This window comes from Hippopotamus amphibius, chromosome 16 (genome assembly GCF_030028045.1).
Source record: "Hippopotamus amphibius kiboko isolate mHipAmp2 chromosome 16, mHipAmp2.hap2, whole genome shotgun sequence".
NCBI lineage: Eukaryota > Metazoa > Chordata > Mammalia > Artiodactyla > Hippopotamidae > Hippopotamus > Hippopotamus amphibius.
In genome coordinates this window covers 18,802,128-18,827,419 of record NC_080201.1, presented here as the reverse complement: position 1 = coordinate 18,827,419, position 25,292 = coordinate 18,802,128, and the positions used below count along the sequence as shown (strand labels likewise).

Sequence of the window (25,292 nt, the reverse complement as noted above, 5' to 3'; positions counted from 1 at the left end):
ACATCACTTGGCTTATCCATCAAGCTCCTGTGAACCTGATGAGTCCCTAAGGAATGAATCCACTCTTGAGGCTAAGGGCCAGATCCTAGAACACGGTGACTTCACCAATCCCGTGTGGTAAGCTGACAGCCTTCTGCTGATAATGCCCTGAACTTGTGTGGACTACAAACCTGAGACAGTCCATGGAAAGAACACTGGGTGGTTTTATTTTATTTTATTTTATTTTTTTAAAGATTTATTTTATTATTTATTATTTTATTTTATTTTTGGCTGCATTGCTGTGCACGGGCTTTCTCTAGTTGTGGAGAGCGGGTGCTTCTTCATTGCAGTGCACCGGTTTCTCATTGCGGTGGCTTCTCTTGTTGTGGAGCACGGGTTCTAGGTGCATGGGCTCCAGTAGTTGCAGCATGCGGGCTCAGTAGTTGTTTCTCGAGGGCTTTGGCGCACAGGCTCAGCAGTTGTGGCGCATGGGCTTAGCTGCTCTGTGGCATGTGGGATCTTCCTGGCCCAGGGATCGAACCCATGTCCCCTGCATTGGCAGGCGGATCCTTAACCGAAGTGCCACCAGGGAAGCCCCACTGGGTGGTTTTAAATCACCACAGTTCTCGGTGATGTTGTCTGGGATAGTACCGCAGGGAACAAACCTGTCATTTTTATCATCCCAACTGTTTTGCAGGCTCTCATCATATTACGTTCCCTTCTTGGCTTGTTTCTGTCCAGCCTGAAACATCCTATCCTTTTGGTTTGGCTTTGTGTTCCTTGGTCTTTGGGACCAATCTCATGAAGTAGGACACATCACCATTTCCTGCAAGAAAACATTTCCTTTTGTTCTTTCCTAGTGATCCTCAGCATTTTCTCAGCCATGTCAGAGCAGTACATGGGATCTTTGTCTTCAGAGAGCAGGCTCCAAGGCCACTTGGACCCCATTCCTGGCTCCTAACTGATGCCTCAGAGGTCATATAGTTGTAATTATAGTGTATGATATATAGTAGTTGTCTTAGTCCATTCGGGCTGCTATAAGAAAATACCACTGACTGGGTGGCTTATAAACAGCAGATGTTTACTGTTCACAGTTCTGGAGGCTGGAAAATCTGAGGTCAAGGCACCAACATAGTCACATTCTGGTGAAGGCCCTTTTCCTGGTTCATACCTGGTGCCTTCCTTCTGTGTCCTCACATGGTAGAAAGGGCTAGGATCTCCATGAAGCCTCAAGGCACTAGTCCCATTTATGAGGGTTCCACCCTCAGGATTTAAGCACCTCCCAAAGGTCCCACTTACTAATACCATCACATCTAGCATTTGCATTTCAACATATGAGTTTTGGGGAGGACACAAATATTCAGACCACAGCAATTGTAAATATAATGTAAATACAGCTGAGGTTTTTTGCCATCTAAATACATTGCCTTGGACTTCCTTGGTGGTCCAGTGGGTAAGACTTCACACTCCCAGTGCAGGGGGCTGGGGTTTAATTCCTGGTCGGGGAACTAGATTCCACATGCATGCTGCAACTAAGAGTCTGCATACCACAACTAAGAGCCCACATGTTGCAACTAAGACCCAGCATAGCCAAAATAAATAAATAAATATTTTTTAAAAAGTAAATTAAAAAAAATATAAAAAAAATAAAAGTAAATAAATACATTGTCTTATATTTACCCACATTAAAGCTTTAGAAGAGGACTTCCTAGGTGGCACAGTGGTTAAGAATCCGCCTGCCAATGCAGGGGACACAGGTTCGATCCCTGCCCCAGGAAGATACCATATGCCGTGGAGCAACTAAGCCTGTGTGCCACAACTATTGAGCCTGCACTCTAGAGCCCATGAGCCACAACTATTGAGCCCATGTGCTGCAACTACTGAAGCCACGTGCCCAGAGCCCGTGCTCCCCAACAAAAGAATCCATCACAATGAGGAGCCTGCACACCAAAATGAAGGGGCCCCCACTCGCCGCAACTAGAGAAAGCCCAGGTGCAGCAACGAAGACCCAGTTCAGCCATAAATAAATAAATACATACATACACATATATATACATTAACAAAATAAAGCTTTAAAAGACATTCTTGAAGCTTAAAGATAAGATGGTTTGAGGCAAGGTCTTCGAGAAAGGGAATTAGATTATTAAAGGTACTAGAAAGAAAAGAAGCTAAGAATTAAAGTGTAAGTCAGCTTTGTTTCCAGTACGTAGTTCGTAAGTAGACCAGGGGCTGCCCAGAGTAAAGGGCTGAAAAAAATGCAAAATGCAAATATTCCAGAGGTGTCTGATAATTTTTCTCTAAGTTTGCCTTTTCTTTATGCTTGAGTCCTCAGATGTACAGAAGAGACTACTGGAATAATTTGGTTTCTAGAAAAAGGGGTCACATGTAAATTTTCCAAATACTTCACACAGTTCTAGAATAGTAGCTCATCACACAAGGCAAGTATCTATGACTAGAAATCAGAACACCTGGGTCCTGGTGCTGAGAAATCAAATTATCCCTTTTCTTCATGTCTGTACCCAAGCAGCTACATGTTGCTTGGAGAAAAACCACACACCGGGCCAACTGGTTTAACTTTAAACTCATGATCACAAACTTCAAATGGGTACCTGATACCACCAAGGCAGTCCCACTAGGAAAACTGCAAGCTTGCTTTGCTCTCCCCTGCATTTGCATCCCTCTTCACGTTTGTTACCCTAATTTCCACAGCAGAAGCATCCTGTTCCTATCCAGGGTCAATCTTCCCAGTTTCCTTATATCCTCCCATGAATTTCACCCTGATTTAAGTTAAGCAATGGAATTCCCTGGCGGTCCAGTGGTTAAGCGCTTTCACTCCTGTGGGCCCTGGGGAACTAGGATCCTGCAAGCCCTGTGGCATGCCAAAAAAAAAAAAAAAGTCAAGCAAGCCTTCGCTGTCCTGTATCACTCCCAATGACAAACATGCTCTAGAACCCTCTCATCTTTTAAAACATGCTCTAGAATCCTTTCATCTTTTCATCCTGCCTTGACCCCATATCCTTCCACATTTATCCCTGAATTTCTTTGCTCCCTTCGCAGCTAAGCTTCTCTCATGTTGCCTGTGTGTACTGTCTGTATTTCCTCACTTTCCCATTCACTCTTCAACCCATTCTAGTCAGGTCCACACCTCTGATTTACCAACTTGAATCAAGCCAAAGTCATCAGTGATAATCTCCGGTATCTTCCAAAGTGACCAGTTCAAGATAGCCATGTTTCTGGACCAAGTTTGCCTCTCAGCAACACTAAACACAGTTGACTATTATCCTCCTACCTGAATCCTTATTTGCCCTTGGATTCCAAATTCAACACTCTGTGGATTTCCTTCTGTCTTCCCAGCTGTCCCTCTCAGTCTCCTTCTCCATTACCCTATCTCTAAATGCTGGAGTGCCTAGGATTTGGCCTTGGAATTTCTCTTCACTCTTTCCTCCAAGTCAGAGATCTTCCCTCCTCCCCTATCTTTACTGGAGTATAATTGCTTTATTTACAATGTTGTGCCAGTTTCCGCTGTACAACAAAATGAATTAGCTGTATTTATGCATATATCCCCGTATCCCCTCTCTCTTTAGCCTTCCTCCCACAAGTCAGGTCTTATAAACTGTTCGCCCTCACGTGTGGCTTAATCAGCTCACACAGTTTTAAAACATCTGATTTAGTTGCCAACACCTGGAGATTTTACACTTAAAAAAAAAAAAATCCAGAGTTCCTTTAAAAAGAAAAAGCAAAGTGTCTGTCAAAGTTAGGCTAACGTTCTCATAATGGAGCAGAAGCTGCTCCCTTGACGCTAGGTCCGTTTGTTCTCTGTGATCTAAGGTAATGGAGTTGAGAATACAGTCCTGAGTCATATTCCTATAAGAATCAAAGGCTCTCCTCCCTGAGCCACCAGAACATCTTCCACTCAGTCTTCAGGGAACTTTATTGCTGGTTGGGTAGAGTCCGCAGGTGCATTCTAGGGAGGGGGAGGGGCAACCGCACAGTGAGGGGCTGAAGGACCCCGCCCACAGAGAGCTTAGCAGCCCTCGGGCAAAAACCAGACTTGTATTTTAAAATACACAATTACGCCGCGCCAAATACAGAAACTACTTTCGGCAAAAGACTGCTATGATCGTGTAAAAGCATCAAGTCTGGCCTTCCGCTGGCCTCTCCCCGGCTGAGGTGGCCCGGACACAGCGGAAGGCCCTCGCCCTCTTCTCTCACACCCTGTATTAGTTGGCCCTCTTGTAGGGCGGAGAGATCCTCCAAAACCTCTAGGCAACGCAGCCCTGCTCGCCGTGGCTCGCGGGCGCTGGATTGTTTCTGGCGAGCTGGGAATGAGAGGGGACCCGCCCGGCCTTACCCGGTGGCGGGCTGCGGTGCGGCGCTCGGAGGGCGGGTCCGGTCCGGCTAGGGCGGAGACTGGGGCGGGGCCCCGCCCAAGAACCGCCTCGGCCCCACTGCCTAGCCCCGCGCGCGCTTCCTCCAAACACCCTCCCCACCAGCCCCGCCCTTACGGATTCAGGGCGGGAGACTGCAGCTAAGGAACCAGGTCAACCCGGCCGGGATCCTGGACCGCCCAGAGGCGACTGCCTCCGCCCAGGAAGCCCCACCCAGCGGGAGCCCGGACGTCGGGCTCCCTAAGAGCCCACGCGCGACCGGTCGAGGGCGCGTGCGGCGTGACGCGACCCGCAGCGCGTCCCGTGACGCCATCGCGCCCGCTTTTGAAAGTTGGCGCCCGGGGCCGCCTCCCATGCTGCCCTGCGCCAACCCCTCCCCTCACCTTTCCTCCCCCGCCCTCCACTCGTCGCCCGGCCGGCCCCCCCACCCGTCCCTTCCCTTATCAGCACCCGCGGCCCCGGCAGCGCCGACGCAGGCGCACTGCACCGCGCCGCCGCCATTTTGTGTCCGAGCCTGTGGAGCGATTAAACCGTGCGCGGAGCTGCTTCTTTGGCGGCAGCGGCGGCGGCGGTAGCTGGTGCGGGTGCGCGGAGCTGGCTGGGGACGCCGGGTGGCCGGAGCGGTGGAGCGGCGGCGCAGCGAGCGCTGCGGGGGGTGTGGCGCGGAGGTAAGGGGGCCCCGGGTGGAGGAGGTTTCGCGGGCCGCCTCTAGGTGTCACGATGGGGCCGCTCCGGTCGGCGCTGGCTGCAGCCCGGCGCCAGCGCCGCCGCCGGGGGGTGTTTGTCTCCCTCTACCGTCCCTGCTGCGGCGCGGCCGCCGCCATTGCCCGTCGCCGCCGCGGCCAGGCCGGGCCCCCCCACCCCCACCCGCCCGCTAGGCCTTCCTCCTACGGCGCGCTAGGCCTCCGGCGGTGGCAGCGACAGAGGCCCGCGCGCTGGCGACTCCATTTTCCTTCCTTTGTCTCTGCCCTCGAGGCCGGCTCTTGGCCCGACCGATCGCCCGGCCGCGGCCCGCCCTCTGCCCTCCGCCCCTCCCGCGGCGGGTGGCCTGAGCGGAGAGGCTTCCGCGCCCGCGTCGCTCAAGAGTCCAGACCCAGCCACCTCGCGCGCAGCCGGGTCTCCGTGCAATATGGGTGTCGGGCCCTTGCCGACGCCTCTCGGGCTGCCCATCCTCCAGCCTGCCCGGTCCCAGGAACCTACCCGGCGGCCTTGCGAGCGTCCCCCGCCGCCCGGCTGCTCTGCGGTCGCTCCCAGTCCGCGCGTCGCCGCCGCTGGTCTCCGTCTCCACCGAGTGGCGCAGGCGGCGCTGCTGCGGCTGCGAGTAGAGGGACCCCAGAGCTGCCGAGAGCTCCCTCTGCAAGGCTGGCTGAGCTGCTCGCGCCTCGACGCCGCCTGAGCGGGCGGGGGGACGCGCGCTCGCCGCCCCCGCCGGGCCCCGCTGCGCCCCCAAACTAGCGCCCGGCCTCATCGCCCGACCCGACCAGTGCGGCCCTCCACGGTGGGCGGAAAGGACACGAGTTCCACAACAAGTAGTTTTTCTTTAGGCAGAGTCGGATTCCCCTTGCAGTGATAGCAGCCTGACTTTTGTGCGCTTAAGAGATCTCAAAGGGATCAAAACTAAATTTCATTCTGATCTCAAGTGACGTGACAAATTCTTGAATTCGAGATTATGGGCTGGCTAAATTGGTTCAGGCAACTCTTGAGTTTCCGTCTCGCTTTAAAATGTCCTGACGCTGACTTACTGTACTATTTAGTACCTGATGCTTTAGGGCTAGGCGAAGGCATTTCTGTCCCGGATTGTGCAACCCGATCTGAAGCGCCAGTAGGGCAGAATGAATTTATTCTTGACTCCACTGGTAATTTGCCCATATGCTGAAATATGAGGGTTGATGTTGTAATTGAATCCTGGGTCACTAGTTGCAGTTGGTTTATAAATATCTACGCCTAATGTAACTACTCTTTAGTAGCTGACTTCCTGTAGCCCTGAGTTCAGCAATAAGTAAACATTCGCATATGTAGCGTCTTCCTGCTTTCTTTGAGTTTAGATCAACTAGGAAAGTTAAAATTCCAGGTCCTCTTTAGGCGGCAAGAAGGACGTTAAACAGGGAATGTATGTTAAGTTTATCGGCCCTTAAATTCTCTTGCATCATTAAAAAGCTTCCTGTCGAATTGCCAGTTTTTTCTTTTTCCTCATATGTTCTAGTACCTTAATACAGTATGGTGCAGCACTTGATGTATCGATTTGGGTTGCTTTGGAAAGAGGAAAGTCTTGATTAGCGTGGCCAGGAGGGAATGCAGGGAGGCTGTGTTAAGTTTATGAGGAAACTAAAACAGCCTGGTGCTAACCAAAATTGACCGGTCTACTGTATGTAATCTCAATCTGTAGAATTTTGCCGCAAATGCCTCCATAGGGGAGTCTTCTCAACATTACTTTTTTGAACCCTACAAAATGTTCCTTCTCCGTCTCCTCTGTAATAAAGTTGCACTAAGTAACTAAATGCAGTAGTGTTGATGGAGTGTCAGGCTTGAGAATAGAACCGTGCTTAATTTAATTGTCTAGTATATTAGTCCATTTGTGTAGTTTTTGTAATTTTCAGTTTTACTCTCCTTTTAAAATTGTGGATGGCAGGTGGCATGTTTTACTTATTAAAATAAGCTCCACACGGGTTAAAATCCAGCGGGTCTGTAGTTGAGTCAGGAGGAAAGCTTGTTTTTCCAGGTTAGCATTGTGTTCCATAGATTTCTTGGTCTTACACATCGTGTATGTTGTTTTAATGGTATAGATCTTGTCCACAGAGTTGCTGTCCTTAGAGATTGCCTGTATGCCAGGATTGATACTTTATTGTGGGCTTTTTTGTTTGTTTTGTTTTGGCTGCGCTGTAAGTTATGCGGGATTTTAGTTTCCTGACCAGAGATCGAACCCGTGCCTCCTGATTTGGGAGTGTGGAGTCTTAATCACTGGACTGCCAGGGACGTCCCCTTTGTTTTTATTGGAAAATTAAGTCTACAGAGAGAATAAATTGAGGACATAAGGTTGCCCAAAGAAACTTAAATCACTAGTATGAGGAAGATTACCATAGGAATGTTTACCTGCATGAGAAGATACTGCTTATTTAAGAGTAGCTGTAAAAGTTGTCTTTAGGGATCTATTCGACTTAAAATTTAGGAGTTGTAAAAGTTATCCTTAATATGCATTCAAATTCTAAGAGCTTTAGGGTTTTGCTTTAAAGAACACACAGAAATGAGGGCACCCACCAAGGACTTCTCTGAGTGGCTTGGGGAGTTCCTAGGGAGTGGCAAAGCCACCTGTGGCTGACTAGGGCCCTGTGGCAGAGCCTGGCAGAATGAACCTCTAGAGACTGGTTTTTTGCTTCAGGGATGCTACTGGCATCAAATTCACTCCACATTATCTACTTTATAGGCTCTACTTCATTTTTTTAAACCAGAAACCTAGTTGACCATCTGCCTAATTTATTTACCTATTTTGGTTTCAGATGACTAGAGGCTTTTTTGCCAAAAATTAGGTCCCTCTTCAAACAAGTAAGATTTGTCATAATTTAATGCTTTGAGAAAGGGCATACAGGTTTAGAAAGAACAATAATGGCAAGTAATATATAATTTTGAAGACCATGGCTCGGGTAAATGTGTAGATTTGACATGTCACATTTGTTCTTTTAAACATCCCCAAACTTTCTCCAGTTGCTATCTAAGATCTTCCCTGGCAATACCTTTGTGCATTTTCTCAGTGTTTAGTATTTGAATGCAAAGATGTGGCATTACATGTAGACTGCTAACATATACCCCAAAAATAGTGATTTTTTTTCACACTTGATCTTAATTTTAATCACTCTTCAATTTTCAGGGGCATAAAATTTTATTCCTTTTGAGGCACATTAGTGACAATATATGGACTCCAATATAAAAGTGTTTCATGGACTAAATGTACTAATTCTCTACTTAGGTTGTTATACATTGCCTTTTTAACAGAAAAGACTTTTCTTTAGCTTCATCTGATAAAGTATTATATCAGTTTAGTTTTGTGGGCTTTAGTTATAAGATGGATTGCCTCTTAATTGAACCTCATATGCCAGATTCTTTGGAAGTGCTTGAATTTAGCTCTTTCATTTCATTTGGGAGTTTCTCACCGCCACCCCCTCCATGGAGTTAAGTACCACTCTGCCATTGCTTGACAATCCATTTATTTGTATTTTAGGAACAGAATTGTCAAGTAACAATTTGACTTAAAAGTATTCTGTTATTTGTCTAAAAAAAAGTGTTTCATTGCTATACTTCTGGGATTTTCAAAGGTCAGTGAACCCCATAGTTATCTTATTACACTGAAAAATACAGCCTTTACTTGTGGTTTAAACTGTTTAATCTGTAAAACTACTACTTGCTGAAGATAAGGAAATAAACTGTTAAAGGACTATTATTGCATCTATAAGAATATTTTGGTAGTTTAAATAATACATACATTATTTGGTTGCGAGGTCACAATGGGGTGCTATTTTGGTAATCACAAATCTTTAGTTATTTATATACTTAGCAAATGTTTAAAAAAATAAGTAAATGTTTTATTTTTGACTTGATAGACATTTACATCATGTCTCAATGTGACATTTTAGCAAGTATATTGTTTCTTTCCCAGTTTTATCAGTCTTTTGCCCTCACTTTGCTTTTCATACTATATCTGCATTTGCGTGTATTGATGTTCATAAAATTATTTGTGTTTCTATTTTAGAACGAACTCAGACCTGGGGCCAAAGAGCAAGATGCAGTAGTGGACAGATTACTGACCAGAGGCTTTAGAGCTGAGTTCTGTTTTCCCTGCTCAAACTGACTTTGCAGCCACGGAGAGGTAAATGCTATTTTGATTTCTTGGTCTTAAAAATAGGAGTAATTAAAAAAAAATAGGAGTAGTAAAACCTTCCTGGGGTTGGAGGATTTGCTGGATTCTTCTTGGGTATAGGAGATATAGGACAGTGGGTGATTGGAGGCATACGAGCTCTGTATTCAGGGGGTACTCCATTTGAAATTCTGCACGCACTGCCATATTCTGGTTGGGTGACACTGGGTAAATTACTTAACCTTTCTACTTCTACAGTCCTTATATGTGAGAGTAACACCAATTAAAGAGGCTGTTCTCAGAGTTGATGAGAATGTGTAGAAAGCATCAAGTACCATTCTGAATATGAACTTAGACCCCAGGATATGGTGCCTGCTGTTCTGTAGAAACTCTTGGAATGTATATTTTGACTCTTGGCAAATAACCTCAAAAGTCTATGGCTTGTGGCAGTTTGTGATTTTGATGAGGAACAGATGGAATCCTGTTATTGGGGAAGCTGGTATCCTAGATAAAAATTGTCTCAGTTTGAGTTAACCCATCTGATGACCCATGTTTGCATCATAGCGTTACAGTCATTATAAATAATTTTTTTAAAAACATTTGAAAGGGTCACTTAAAATTTACTTTAACCTACAATTTCTGCTATGAAATATAATCAGCAGTATAGGGAACTTGAAACAGGCCTCTCAGAAATGTCGAAGTCTACTAGGCTTTGGGATCTCATTAACAATAAGGTAGGATTCTAGGTGTGAAGATTCTCTCTTCTCAGGCTACCAGGAAGAACATCTCTCTTATCCCCTAGAAAATGTGAAAATAGTTTAATTGCACTTGTGTAATGGCAAAAAGGAGTGTAGAAGTGAGGATTACAAATGCTGAGGTTAGATAAGCTTATATGAATGAATCATCTAAATGACTACTAAGATTTTTCTTAGAAGCTATGCCTGGAGCAGATAGAGAGGAGGACGGGAACAGGAGTGAAAGCTCTTCTCTTCTTCAAATCTCTATTTTCCAAGTGGGCACCTTGGTACCTCATAGATTGGAAGGACAAGATCTATGTGCTCGTATTTCTTGCGCCAGAAATAACTTGTGCCATGTAGGTTCTTTTAGTATTGACACACAGTGCATTCCAATGAGCTGCTGAGAAGAGAAACAATATTGATTTGAAAAGCTATTGAGAAAACTAGCCTTAAGACTTTGGGAAATGGGGTTGTAAGAACATTTTGGTCACTTTTAAGTGTTACAGCTAATTTAATTGTTTAGATCCCTGGTTCTCAAACTGGGATATGAATACCCTTAGGGTACAAAGTGGTATGATTCCGGGGTACTTGAAGCCACAAGATAAACATGACCCATCTTCTGGGAGCTTCAGTTGTGCTCACTGAGGGGGCGGTGAGTTAATTAACTTAACTGGTAAGTAATTATAAAATTTTTACAGTAAAACAAATGTATATCTTAGGAGAAGAATGTGAACTCTTATGACTAAGATAACACAGATCTTCGACAAAATGGGGCATGAGTGCCTGGGAGTAGGAAGCCCGGTTTGCAAAGGTACTACAGTGAAAACATGAGAAGCAGTACTTTTGAGCTATGTAGCATCTCTACCATCCAGCTTCTTACTTTGTCCCCTGTAGTATCTACTGTGGAATATGGAAGTTAAATTGTATTAAATGGAGCTTTTTTGCTTGTATGCATGTTCCTACACATGCCCAACATGCACAGGAGCTTTGCGCAGATTGGTAGACAGTTCTAGATGGCTGGACTAAGTCATCAAGACCATTTCAGTGATACAAGAATTATAATTTAAAAGAAAAGAAGCTGCAATTGAGCAAAATCGTCTAAAACTATAAATTCTATAAAACAATCTTGAAAACAAATGTCATTTTAACTCAAGCAAAATTAATAATTTATATTGATTCCGCCCCCCCCCCCCCCAAGTTACATACTTAGAGTCATCATAAAATGGTTACATCCTAAGCTGTGGACCTTATGACTCCTAAGATAATTATTTGAAAGCATATGTTCTGTTTTGTGTGTTTCATAATTTCTAATTATTGTTACTAGAGTATTGCTTTTAATGTAAATGGCACTTAAGAATTACATTTTCTGTATTGATAATGCCTGCTCTTTGAATACAGGTTTTATATTTGAACCTAACTGGCTCTAGATGTACTGAAGTGTGATGTTCTCTGAAATGATGTGAATTGGATTAACCCAAATATTTAGATGTGCTCTAAATATCTGCAGTATTTATTTATTGAATACTTGTAATGTGCTCATTCCATCCTTTGAACACTTGCCTTTCTACTTTGTGTCAGGTGCTGCATTAGGTACTGGGGATTTCAAGATGAATAAGAAAAGGATCCTTTTTCTGAGGATCTTAAGTAGAGTATGGGGCAAGAGATCGATGATTAAGGGTTTTTGGTGCTCTGATAAAAGTGTGTTCAAGGTGCAGGGAGGGATGGTCAGTTGCAGAAATTAGTGAAAGATGTTGGGAAAAGCTTTCTGGAGGAGAGGTACTGATCTAGGTGTATCAGGAAGTACAAAAGAAGCATAAAATTAGATTTTAATCTTATTATGGCACCAAAGCTTAGCCAATGTACAGCTGAATAGCTATATGGCAAGTTCATTAAGGGTGACTCCCTTGTCCCTTCCTTTCCCCATTTGTAAAATGACATATCTACTCTATTGGAGGCTTATGACAGCTAAATGAAGTATTGTTAGGGGGGGAAATATGTGCAGTTGACCCTTGAACAATGTGAGTTTGAACTGCTTGGTCCACTTACACACATTTCTTTCCCTATAGTAAATACTACAGTATTAGTAAATACTATGGTACTACTGAACCCACAGTTGGCTGAATCCACTGATGAGGGTATGATGTATCTGGAGGACTGGCCATAAATTATCCTTGGATTTTAAACGGCGTAGAGGGTTTGCACCCCTAAACCCCATGTCCTTTGAGAGTCAGCTATATGTTTGTAATTATAATGTACTGCATAGAGGTAAAGCGATGATCTTTAGATTTTAGCAGTAGCTGGTCATTGTGTATATTTTGCATTAAATTGAATAGTGGTGACCACCAGGCAATACAAAAGTGAAGTGAATTTAAGTGGGACTTATCAGGAAATTAATCAGAAAATATATTGAGCAGTAGATAAACGGATAAGTAAACTGGACCAAAGCCCATGTTGGGAGTGATGTTCAACAGCCACTAAAGAAAAGCTGATTGGAAGACTATTAACCAGCAAAATGCTTATGAGAAGTTTTTTTGGTTGTTTTTTGTTGTTGTTGTTGTTGTTTTAAATATAGTACATGATGGGGGGAGGGGTAGGCAGGGAATTGGATGAAGGTAATCAAAAGGCACAAACTTCCAGTTATAAGATAAATAAGTGCTAGGGATGTAATGTGCAACGAGATAAATATAATTAACACTGCTTTATGTTATATATGAAAGTTAAGAGTAAATCCTAAGAGTTCTCATCACAAGGAAAAAGTTTTTTTTCTGTTTATTAATTTTGTATTTGTATGAAATGATGGAAGTTCACTAAATTTACTGTGGTAAATATTTCATGATGTATGTAAGTCAAATCATACGCTGTACACCTTAAACTTATAGTGGTATACGTCAATTATATCTAAATAAAACTGGAAGAAAAAAATAAAATATGGTACCAAAAAATTAATTCTTATGGAAGAAAAGTAAAGAAAAACCCAAACAGTAATAACCTGGCACATAGAAAGAGCTCAGTTAGTAATTGAATGAATGAATATCGAGGAAAGAAGACTAAATAGGCACCAAAACAAAATAAACTAGAAATGTGAGGGTGGTTAGGTTTGGAGTGACTTTTCTTGGTTTTCTATAGTTTTATAACATAGTTGTTTTATAATGCAAATAGGTTTTTTTCCTCAGAGTTACCAAAATTTGGGAGTAACAACATTCAGAAATAGAAGACTAATTAAATTGATATATCTGTTTACAGACAGTCCACTGTATCTGCAGATTCAACCAACTGTGATAAAGGGGGACCACTATACTGTGCCATATTACTTAAGGGACTTGAGCAGCCACAGATTTGGGGTCGGGGGGGGTGTCCTGGAACCAATCCCCTGTGGGTACCCAGGGACAAGTGTAATAGAATGTCATGCAACCATTTTATTATGTCTAGAAATATATGAAATGGAGAGGGATTCAAGACATGCTACATAAAGAAAGCAGATCATCAAATAGCATGCACAGTGTGATCTGGTGAGAGTAAATGTATGTATGTGTGGGGAGGGGACTGTGGATATAACCGAGCATGTTTATGTAAACGTGTAAGTTTATATTCTTACAAGTTTATATTCTTGCTTATCTGTTTTCTCCTATTATCTGTGTTGTATAATTTTTAAAGGGAAAAAAGAATACAATACAGTAGGAAGTAGTACTGAAGCTTTCTAATGAATACAAGTAGTTTTTGCCTAGTAAAGCTAGGCTCCAGAGCTGTATTGAAACAGTTGCAAAAGTGCAGGCAGGAGGAGGGGGCTGGCAGCTGTGTATCTGCCCAAGTGTTAGAGGGAATTGAGGTTGCAGTGGTAATTCTTAAAACTTTCCTGACTTAAATTTGGTCTTAAAGTTTTTTTGTCTCATTCGAGTAATGTTTAGTTTCGTTCTTTGGTAGAGTCTAATAACTGTAGAATTATACTAGAACCTAACACACCCTTTTGCTTTTTTCGCTAGAGGTAAACACTTGATAGTTTGGTGTGTTTCCTTTGGGTTTTTTCCTCCATTTTTGTAAAAGGGCATGTACATATGATACAATTTTTAAAACAACATGTAATTGTACAGGTATTCTGTGACTACCATATTCAATACAAGCACATGAGGGAAAATATTTCAAACAGTACAAAATGATAATAGTGAAAACTATTAACTTCTCCCTACCTCTCATCCCTCAGTTTTCTTGCCCAGAGGTAATAAATATTACCAGTTTTTCATATATCCTTCCAGAGAAAATTATACATATATAAAAATGTGTTTATGTATCTTTTTTTTTTTTTAACAAAACACAAATGGTAGCATACTGTACACATTGTTCTGGACATTAGAGTTATTTTCAATATTTTGCTGTTAGAGAAACATGCTATAGTAATTATCCTTCTTGCCTACAGCTCTTTGGGCACATGCACTAGTGTATCTATAGGATAAATTCATAGAAGTTGAATTGCTTATATATTCCTAGAAGAGGGAGTGGCATGTACAAAGGCCCAGAGGCAGGAGAAAAGAAACCTAGAAGGTTTTGGATACTGAAAGCAATGATTAGAGCAGAGTGGATGAGGCCGGATGCAGATCAGCTGATAGGTTCCTGCAGGACCCTTACACTTTAGCCTTAGTGTTTTAGCATGGGAGATTTCAGAAGGGAAGTCTCCTTGCTGAGAATGAATTTATATTTTAGCGATCTGTGGCCACTGTGTAAAAAACAGGTGGTAAGGGAGCAAGAGGGAAAGCAGGGAAACTAGTTAGGAGGCCGTTGCACTTGGCCAGGTAAAATATAATATTGACCTGACTTAAGGTAAGGGATCTCACCAGAATTGCTATTTGTCTAGTTTTGTTGTATTTTTTGTTTTGTTAAACTAAGCTAGAATCCTATCCTGTATCATCTTTTGTAAACTTTTTTCATGTTATATGTTATTTTCCTTGTTAGATTCCCACTGTTACCTCAGATTACTGGGAACAGACTTCCTTATTGCTGAATGTTAAGCTTTCTGACCTTTTCCTGTTGTTGGCCCTAGGTGTTTGCCTCTAATACTTCATCTCTCTTCTTATTCCCCATTGTTTGAATTATTTCTAAAATAAGAGTAAATTGACTTTGAATGAAAACCAAGTTAATTATAAATTTGAGTGCATAGATTTTTATCTATTCAGAATCCTTTTTTAATCCTGCTCTTGACTGTTCTCAGAGGTAGATATTTGCTGATTTAGTGACTTCTAGATAAGTGTACATCTTAGCTAATGGCTAAGTAGATTATCCTACCAAGTATATAGCTATAGCTCTAAGCACTTTTCACACTGAAATTAAATTTTTTGTTTCTTATTTTGAAAGAGATAGGTGATACACTAGCTTTCCCAGTAAGGAATGAGGAAATAAGAGTCCTAAAATGTCCTAGATTGGTGCAAGCTTTTGAAGAAAAGAGCAGATAGATATCTTAATGCTTTGTGTGCAGTGGTGGGGGGGAGGGGGGGGGAGGATTATACCCTGATTTAGAGCAGCCTTTATAGTTAAAACATACCCTTATGGAGGGGGGAAAGAGCCAGTCTGGTAGACTGTATCTTATGTATCACATTTTTACCTGATACAGGGATTCCTCTTTAAATTTCTTAGACTTCAGATGTAAAGCCACTCAGAATGGTATGCATTATTATTAGGCATCTTCATCTAAATAGGTTTCAGAGACTTTTGCCTGATTTCTCAGCTGTTGACTAGGGGACTGCAAAGCTAGAGAACCAACTTTTGTACAACTTCACTACATGCAGTTAAAATTTTCTGATTTTTTTAGCTGAAAATTAGTGATATTTGCCTCCTTCTTACATATAAGGATGAGTCTAATTGATAACCTAAAAGTCTAGAATTTAAAGCCAGGTGAAATTTCAAGTCATTTGGCACTCCCCTCATTTTACAGATAAGAAAGCTAAAAGGGAAAGTGATTTATCCAAAGTCATGAATGTAAGACAAGTACTTCTGCTTTGTTTTAAATTAATTAATTTATTTTTGGCAGTGTTGGGTCTTTGTTGCTGCAGGGGCTTTTGCTAGTTGCAGTGAGTGGGGCTCCTCTTCTTCCTTGCAGTGTTGCAGAGCACAGGCTCTAGGTGCGTGGGCTTCAGTAGTTGTGGCTCGCAGGCCCTGGAGCACAAGCTCAGAAGTTGTGGCACACGGGCTTAGTTGTTACCCAGCATGTGGGATCTTCCCCGGCCAGGGCTTGAACCCGTGTCCCCTGCATTGGCAGGCGGATTCTTAACCGCTGCGCCACCAGGGAAGTCCCGCTTCTGCCCTTTTTTATTCTTCCCCAGACTGGCTCTGAATAGTCTATGGGTTTCATAGACTATCTGCTGCATTTGGTTCTGTAACTAATTATTTGATGTACATTTGGTTTTTTAGATCTCTTAATACAGAAATATACATCAGTGTATATCCCTAGAAAAATAATGTGGAGACTACTGTACATTACTGCTCTCAAGTGTAGTACACCTGTGCACTAGCATACAGTAGGTTTTCAGTATGTATTTGTCAGAATTTTTATTTATTATATTTTTGGCCACGTCGAGTCTTAGTTGTGGCATGCAGTTGCGGCATGTGGGCCTTCTTTTCCATTGCAAAATTTTTAAAAATATTGTCTCAAACTTTAAAGTTTGTTCATGTGCACATGCATTGCTAGGCTTTGGTGTTAATAATGTTAAAGCTCAGGGTCTAATACTAGAGCTGTTAGGATTTTGAGCTTATTCATCTCTTTTTAATTCAGGACTTTTTCAGAATCCTTCAGTTTATTTCTCTGTGGGAAGAACAAGACCATCCTTGGAGGCGGATTTTTGTTGTTTTTTGGCCGCGCTGCATGGCATGTGGGATCCTAGTTCCCCAACCAGGGATCGAACCCGCACTCCCTGCAGTGGAAACTCGGAGTCCCAATGACTGGACCGCCAGGGAAGTCCAGCACCTCCATTTTTAGTTATAGTTCAGTCAGTCCACTAAAAGTTCAAAATTATTTCGGCCCACTACATTTTAGATAAGTTCTAGTATAACAAAACTCTGGCATAGCATAGTCACTGTCACATATCATTAAGTGTGTGCAAGATACTATACAGCTCACAGAGGTATGATATAGAACTAATAATAGAGGACACTAATTGTTTTTAGCATTTCTTGTGTTTCTGTTTTATTTATATCTTACAACTTTCTAGTTCTGTTTAAAATATTTTTGTTGTTGGTATATGTTAAGACTATAAAATAATAGTGACTTGTTTCTTTGGGAATAAATTTTGTTTTATAATACAGTTTTTTCTTTCTGACTCCTTGGTGGACAAGGCCTTTAATCCTTCTCTTCTTGTCGTGTCTTTTGGGTATTTATAAATGTACAAATTTTCCCCCAACCTCTTGATTAACCTTTTGTCTGTATTTCCTTTTTTTCCTCTATTTGTTTCCATATTTCTCAGGAGTAGCCAAGTTGACAGATTACCTGTTTTTATAACCTGATGTTAGTTCAAAGTAGCATTTTGTTTCATTTATTGTTTAAACTTCTCTGGTTCCTATACGTGCATATCCTTTTTCTGTTTTTCAGATTTCTTTTGTTCTGTTGAATCACACTTTATTATTCATATTTCATGCTATACTATTTACTCACTAAGGATGTCTTGCTGTCTTTTTTTCATATAACTATTTCTTGATCTTTGTTTAAAGACAGTATATTGCCATTTATTAGTACTGTTACTATGCCTTTGGTACAGACATTGTTGAATTTAAGCTGTCGGCTTCTGGCTTAACCTTGACCTTATAGGAGACCCCGTTTACCAAGTGAAAATGGTCTCGTTTCTACTAAGTAGCCTTCATGAGTGAATACTGGGTTATAGAGATCCTAGAGCAGTGGCCACATGGTCGCTGAGACACACTGCAGCACCATGAATTCACTCTATGTGTCCGTTTCTCTTTTTTTTCCCCACTTTTTTCCATTTGTCATATGTTGAGCTTCTCCATACCATCTAGAGAGAGCTTTTGACATTAATGCTACCCATGATAGAGGTGAAATTTTAGAACTTCCTTCTTGAGTCATACATTCTATCATTGCTTATATGGGAATCATATTAGTTTTGAGGTAGGCTTTTTTTTTTTAATCCAAATAAACGAAACAATTCTTTGTTCCTTTTAAAGAATGAGCTAAAAACTCTAATAGTAGAAAACTATGGGTATTTGAGTAGTTTTGATTTATGTTGACCTGCATTTAGGGTGAATAACTGTTGTATTCTGTCAATAGGTCAGTCACTTCAGAGCCATAGTCAAAAGACATTCTATATCGGAATCACCTGGGGACTTTTTGAAATAAGGTCTCTCCCACCCCAGACCTACTGAATCAGAATATCTGGAATCTGTGCATTTTGAAGCTCACCAGGTGATTTTGATACCAGCCAGGTTTGGGAACGGCTGCTCAGGTAGAACCAGCCCGCAGTCCATAGATGTACTTGTTAGCTGTTCTGTATGTTTTACACTGTGTGTATAATTTACTCCCTTTTATAACAATTATTTATTCAAGGTGATAGACTTGCTGTACATCCCCAGCCTTTCTCATATTCTCAGTGATGAAACACTAGGCCCACTCTAAAGACAGTCTTAATTCTAAGCTGCTTTCAGGATTGTGGTCCTGGAGCAGGGCAAGGAGGGACTTGCGTGGTCCCTGACTTAGTCACCCTTGGGAGAACAAGGAGAAACGAGGCATTAGGTTGCTATATGCCAGCAAAAGTGTCATTCAGTCTGTAGAAAGCAGAGAGGGATAGCTCGTGCTTGGGAGGCAGCCTCCAATCCATACTGTGGCACTAGGAGGCTGACTGCCAGATAAGCTTTGTCTTTTCTTTCATGTAAGTGTAATGTATAAATGTCCAGTAAGTGAAATAAATAGGCTACGCTTAATGAGGGGCTAGAACATGACCTCTGAAACCAAGTCACAATAATAAATGAGATGTTTTAATATAATTCTACTTGAATTTTTTTGCACAAAATTTGTCTAATTCCCTACATGTTTTTTTTCCCATTTACTGTTTCCTGTGCTAGAATGTTCCTCTCTATTGTAGTTTGCTTGTCAAGGTCTGTCTTATCCTTTAAGATCCAGCTTTAGCACTTCCTCTCGTTAAAGCCCTCCTTCACCAGCTTAAGCCATCCTTTTTGCCAGAGTGATGGGAAGTATGTGTTAACCTCTGGTATAGCACACACTATATAGCTTCTATTTGTTGTTCTCTTTGACTCCTTGTCAAATGAGGAGCTCTCTGAGAACCAAGCTCTATGCAGTTAGGCCTTTTTTCTCAAGAAATTAAAAGGGAAATTCATTTCTGTATACCCAGCATCAGGTGCATTTTGATAAAAGAATTATTATTGGTTTAGCACTTCTTATTCTTTGTAGCAAAAGAACTCTCTCACCTCCTATGGTCATTTCACTATATTGTTGAATTATATTGTTGAATTAATATTGTTGCCATTGCAAATATTTTATTAGTATGTATTTCCTTATTTCCTAGGTTCAAAGCTCTCCTTAAATAGATTTTTTTCAAGTGGCTGTTAGAATACTTGTTTTGACTGTACCTTGTAATATTAACAAATGGGGAGAAGGTGGGTTAAAAATTTGGATGCTGTTAACCTTTTTTACTTAAAAGGAATAGTTTTATTTCCCTTTTAATTACTTCTCCTTCCCCCGAATGCCCCAGCTGTCTTTTTAAAGTTATTGGCACACAAGAGAAAAAAGGTATACGTGTGACTGAGTGGGTGATTGCTGCTTCCGATAAAGGCTGCTTCCACTTCCAATCACCCTTAAATAAATGGTCACTAATATTTTTCTGCTGCTCAGACTGAGTCATCCTTTGCACCTAGAGCTCCTCCTTCTCTTTTCTGTAGTCTGCAGCTTTCCTGGTACTCAGTATTAATGGGCATGATACTTTGCTTTATCTTAAGCTTTCAGATAAGATGATGTTTTATATATTTTCAGGAATAGTAGAGTAAAATAGTTATTTTATTTGACTTTTTAAACCTAACTTTTGTTCCAAAAGAGTAAATAATTTTTATTTTTGGCTAGTGTCCTGCATCTAATAAAAGTCAGCTTTTCCTTTCATTCTCAGGAGAAACTGATTACTTATTTGTAATTCCTTTTTTTCCCTTGTCGTAATGGCATTTAGTATCCTCTGCAGTCAGAATACTGGACTAGGTTCTTCAGTCTCCTGGGTAAAAACATTCTTCTCATTTAAAGATCTAGAAAAGAGAAAGCTACAAGGTGTCTTCTTGTCTGCCTTCTAATGATGTCTGATGTTGTGTATTGAGCAGTCTGAAGGCAAGTTGTTAGGTGACCTCCATGTTAGACTGTTTCAGAATTGCTGTGGCTTATGGAAGCTCATTGGGGAGTTGGGGCTGCTGTTTCTTGCCAAGAGTGTAGACGGTCTTCTGATCTGCTTCAGGAAATAAGTTGGGCTTTTTAGCTATCTCTTGTCCCTTGTAGAGAACAGTAGTATATTGAAAAGCTTTGGTGATTTTATTTATAAAGCAGACTTCTGGAAATTGTCCTTCTCTGCTATCTTATTCTCGGTGCACATGTGTTATTCTTAGTACATGTATATTTTATAGTAACTAGTCTCCCCAAATGACTAAACTCTGCAGTAGTGAGCATGAAAGGTTATTTTGATTGTTTTCAGTTGAGAAATAACCTGACATATTTGCTATAGAGCCACATAATCAGATGATAAATTACTGTTAACATCTTCAAAAATTAGTGTATTCACAATTAGCTTTTATTTTTGTGGCAGAATTTTTAAAATCTGAACCTATACTTGTGTTGTTAGGACTTATTTTTTCTATTTGAGAAATGACACGAACAGAGCTATAAAGGATATAAATTCATGTGGTGAAGCTTCCACATAGCATACAGTGTTTTATTTTTCCATGTTCTCTTCCTGCTTTTGTCATGTGCAGGAACCATTTATACATGTTTCGTTTGACAGTGACACTAGTATTGAATGTCTTTTGCTTACCTAACACTGTTTTTTTGTTCATTGCTATAGAGCATTCAGAAGTAAAAGGCATAGTTCCTGCCCTTAGCGAGCTAGTAGTCTATTAAGGGAAAAGACAGATACATAAAACAGTGTATTACAAACAAATAAACAAAATAACAAAAACAAAACAAATAGAGGTCAGTCTGCACTGGTCAAAGTTGAGAAGACTTTGAGTAGGGGATGCCTTGACCTGGAGGGAACAAGACGGCAGGCACTTGTGTGGAAAATGTCCCAAAGGTGAGGTTGGATAGATGGAAAGGATGGTAACAAAGCATACAGAGCTCTGGGAGCGAAGCCAGAGAGTTTGGAGTTGATTCAGTAACCCTCAATCCTCATGAGTTTTTGTGCCTCATTTTAGTCTGGCAGCAATATGCTGGACAGAGTGGTAAGAGAGCCTGTTCCTTTTTGGCTCTTTTTCTCTTTCATTCTTGGATTAGGTCAGTCACCAGATTCTGTCAACTGGTTGTCACCAGATTCTGTCAACTGGTTGCTACCTTCATTCTACAGGTAATTGGTAGTTTATCAGAGAAGTCATTTTTGTGTGGAATATTTATCTAAGGTTTGTGATTAGAATTCTAAAAAACTTGAAAGGTCGTATTTTAAGCTAACGTGTTCATTGCCTTCTGGGGTGACCTGTAAAGATACAGAGAAGCACAGTAGCCAGGCTCTTCCTGCATTGTTTTATTTAATCTTTATGACAGCTAACAAAGTGGATACCATTATTATCTTTGTTTTGTAGAAAACGAAACTGAGACACAGAAGGGTATCATGTCTCACTCCAGGTCACACTAGTAAGTAGAACCACCAGAAGTGAGATGCAGATCTCTGGCTAGAAATTCTAAGCTCTTACTGACTATTCCATTCTGTTTCTCCTGGTCCCCCCCCCACCCCCCTTTTTTTTTAAAATATGGAATAAGCATTTTCCTCGTATAAGGATTATATTAAAGCATGATTTTTTAAAATAAATTTATTTATTTATTTTATTGGCTGTGTTGGGTCTTTTTTTGCTGTGTGCGGGCTTTCTTTATTTGCAGTGAGTGGGGGCTACTCTTTGTTGTGGTGCATGGGCTCCTCATTGCTGTGGCTTCTCTTGTTGCGGAGCACGGGCTCTAGGCGCATGGGCTTCAGTAGTTGCAGCACATGGGCTCAGTAGTTGTGGCACACAGGCTTAGTTGCTCTGCGGCATGTGGGATCTTCCTGGAGCAGGGATCGAACCCATGTCCCCTGCATTGGCAGGCGGATTCTTAACCACTGTGCCACCAGGGAAGCCCTAAAACATGATTTTTAATGTCTGCATGATATTCTGTTTCGTGGATATATCATTTACCACATTTATTTTCCTGTGGTTGTACTTTTAGGTTTTTTTTTTTTACTTTTAGGTTTTTTACAACTATTCACTGTGATTAATAATGTGCTTATAATCTTGGTGTTCATCTCTGATTATTTCTGGGCATAAAGTCTGAAGTGGGATTACTAGATCACAATTTGAAAATTTTTAAAATTCTTCATTCATATCACCAGTTACCTTGCTGTTTTTTTTTTTTAATTGAAGTATAGTTTTCCTACAACATTATATTAGTTTCAGGTGTGCAACATAGTGATTCAATTTTTTTTAAGATTTCGTACTATACAAAGTTAATATTTTCTATTTTCTATTTTCTATAACGTTTATAACTGGTAGTTTGTACCTCTTAGTCCCCTTCACCTATTTCTCCCACCCCCCAACTCACCTCCTCTCTGGCAACCACTAGATTGTTCTCTGTATCTATGAGTTACCTTGCTGATTTCACTGCACCTTGACCAACATTGGGAGTTATCCTTTAAAACAGCCTTAACAGTTTTAATAGAGGTAAAATGCTGTCACATTATTTTAATTTGTATTCCTCTTAGTGTTTAGGAGATTTGATTTTTTTTTTTTCTAATTCATCTGCCATTTGTAGTTCTTCGAGTGATATACTTGTGTCCTTTTCCTGGCTTTCTCTTTTGGTGTTTGTCTTTTTCTTATAAAATTTATAATTACTTACATAATAAGGATGTTAGTATTAATCTTTTGTCATATATGCTGCAGATATTTTTTGTTAGCCATTTTATTCAACATTTTTTGTTTTTACCAAAAAATTTTATTTTTACTTTAAGGTGGTCAAAATTTCAGCAGTTTCCTCTAGGCTCTTGTGTTATTTAGGAATCTAAATATAAAGCCTTCCTCATTTTGAGATCAGAAGGCCATTCATGTATTTTGTTTTTCAAGTTTGGGTTTTGGATTTTTTTTTTTTGGCTGAGTGGCTTGTGAGATCCCAGTTCCTTGACCAGGGATCAAACTTGGGCCCTTGGCAGTGAGAACACAAAGTCCTAACCACTGGACAACCAGGGAATTCCCATGTCTTTTGTTTTCTTTGTTAATGTCTTCTTATCTCTTAAAGCAGAATGTATTCCAGATGGATCAAAGCTATAACTCATTATTTTTCATGTACTTACAGTTTTTCTGGCATCTTTTATCAAATAATCTTCTTTCCCCCACTGATTCTAAACTGACAACTTTTTATATGCTAGGAGTTGTTTTTGGATTCTGTTTACATTGGCTGGCTGTGATAGTGATGGTACTACACTGTATTACTTATTGTGGCTTTATACTGTGTTAATATTTGGAAATAAAAAGTGGCTTTCATTTTTCAAAAATTTTATTGCTATCCTCAATATCTTATTTTTCAGGCATTTTGAAAATTAAATGAACTAGAAGTAAATAACATCTTTATAATATTTGGATATAGATAGTAGTGTTGCTATTTAGTGAATTCTTTATGCCTCCTAGAAGAGTTTTGTGATAGGTTTCAAATAGGTCTGCAAATTTTGAATTGAGGTTATGTTAAGAATGTTATAACTTTATATTTCTATGTGTTTTTGTATTTTCTATTTATTAAATGTATATGTATATACAATTTCAAGTTTATAGCTCATTTTGTTACACAAAGAATTTGACAAAATGTATAGAAAATACAAATAGTAAATGCTATAAAGTCAAAACCCCAGAAAATACAAATTAGAATAAAAAATTATTACATAGTTTGAGAGGAAAAAGATTTGTCAAGGTGTGGCCAGCTAAAATAATGGTAACATGATCTTGTTACATAGGTCTCACAATGAAAGAAAAAAAATCCTTAGTTGGAACAAAGCTTTTCCAAGCATGTAACTCCAAATGAAATTTCTGCCATGTATACTTTAGTGTAAGCCAAGGGCATAATGCCAAAATAAAACTTGGTGAAAGCACTTCTGTAGGGGATAAGACCATGTGACCCACATATACCCAGCTTTTTGATGGTCTGGCATAATTCTGGGATAAAGCCTAGAATAGAATGCTGAATTCCACGAAGAGGTCAAGTCAGATAAAGATAGATAAGTCTCCTTTGGATTTACCAATTAAGGGCCATTGCTGGCTTCAGAGCAGTTCAATAGATTATTGGGGAACAGAAACCAGACTGGTGAACTGAGTTGTGGAAGAGAAGGAAGGAAATAGAGATAGCTAGTGTGGGGTTGAGCATGGGGGGATTACAGAGACAGCAGATGCTAAATCTGCAAGTGGGGTTAAGGAGAGTTTTTTGTTTTGTTTTTTAAGAACTTGTATTGAGATATAATTGACGTACAATAAACTGCACATATTTAAAGTGTACAATTTGATTTTTTTTCTCCTTAGTAGTGTATATATGGCAATGCCGACTGACCCCCTCTCCCCCGCTTTCTCCTTGGTGTCCATGTGTTTATTGTCTACATCTTTGTCTCTATTTCTGTCTTGAAAACCGGTTGATCTGTACTGTTTTTCTATATTCCACATATATACCTTAATACATGATATTTTTTCTCTTTCTGACTTACTTCGCTCTGTATGACAGTCTCTAGCTCCATGCATGTCTCTGCAAGTGTCCCAATTTCGTTCCTTTTTACAGCTGAGTAATATACCATTGTATATATGTATCACGTTTTCTTCATCCATTCATCTGTTGAAGGATATTTAGGTTGCTTTTATTACCTGGCCATTGTAAATAGTGCTGCAGTGAACATTGGGGTGCATGTTTGTTTGTTTGTTTGCTTGCTTTTCCTGCATGTATCTTTTTGAATTATGGTTTTCTCAGGGTATATGCCCAGGAGGTTGTTTTTGTTTTTAATTTTTTGTTTTATTTTATTATTTATTTATTTTTGTCTGTGTTAGGTCTTTGTTGCTGCACACTGGCTTTCTCTTGTGACGAGTGGGGGCTACTCTTCATTGCAGTGCACGGGCTTCTCATTGTGGTGACTTCTCATGTTGTGGGTCATGAGTTCT

The 25,292-nt window shown here is 40.6% G+C and overlaps 1 protein-coding gene across 9 annotated transcripts in view; it reads left to right on the top strand.

The window, feature by feature from the left end:
- The first annotated feature begins 4,839 nt into the window (after positions 1-4,839).
- CTCF (CCCTC-binding factor) overlaps positions 4,840-25,292 on the top strand; it is a 46,084-nt gene continuing 25,631 nt past the window's right edge. The window contains exons 1-3 of one of the 9 annotated variants that reach the window (XM_057710603.1): positions 4,840-5,035; positions 9,109-9,225; positions 10,511-10,623. The gene's annotated coding sequence lies outside the window, so the exon portion shown is untranslated. Of the gene's footprint in view, positions 5,036-5,708; positions 5,866-9,108; positions 9,226-10,496; positions 10,624-25,292 lie in introns of those variants that run through there. The other 8 variants (XM_057710609.1, XM_057710607.1, XM_057710610.1 and 5 more) reach the window with 8 other exon arrangements.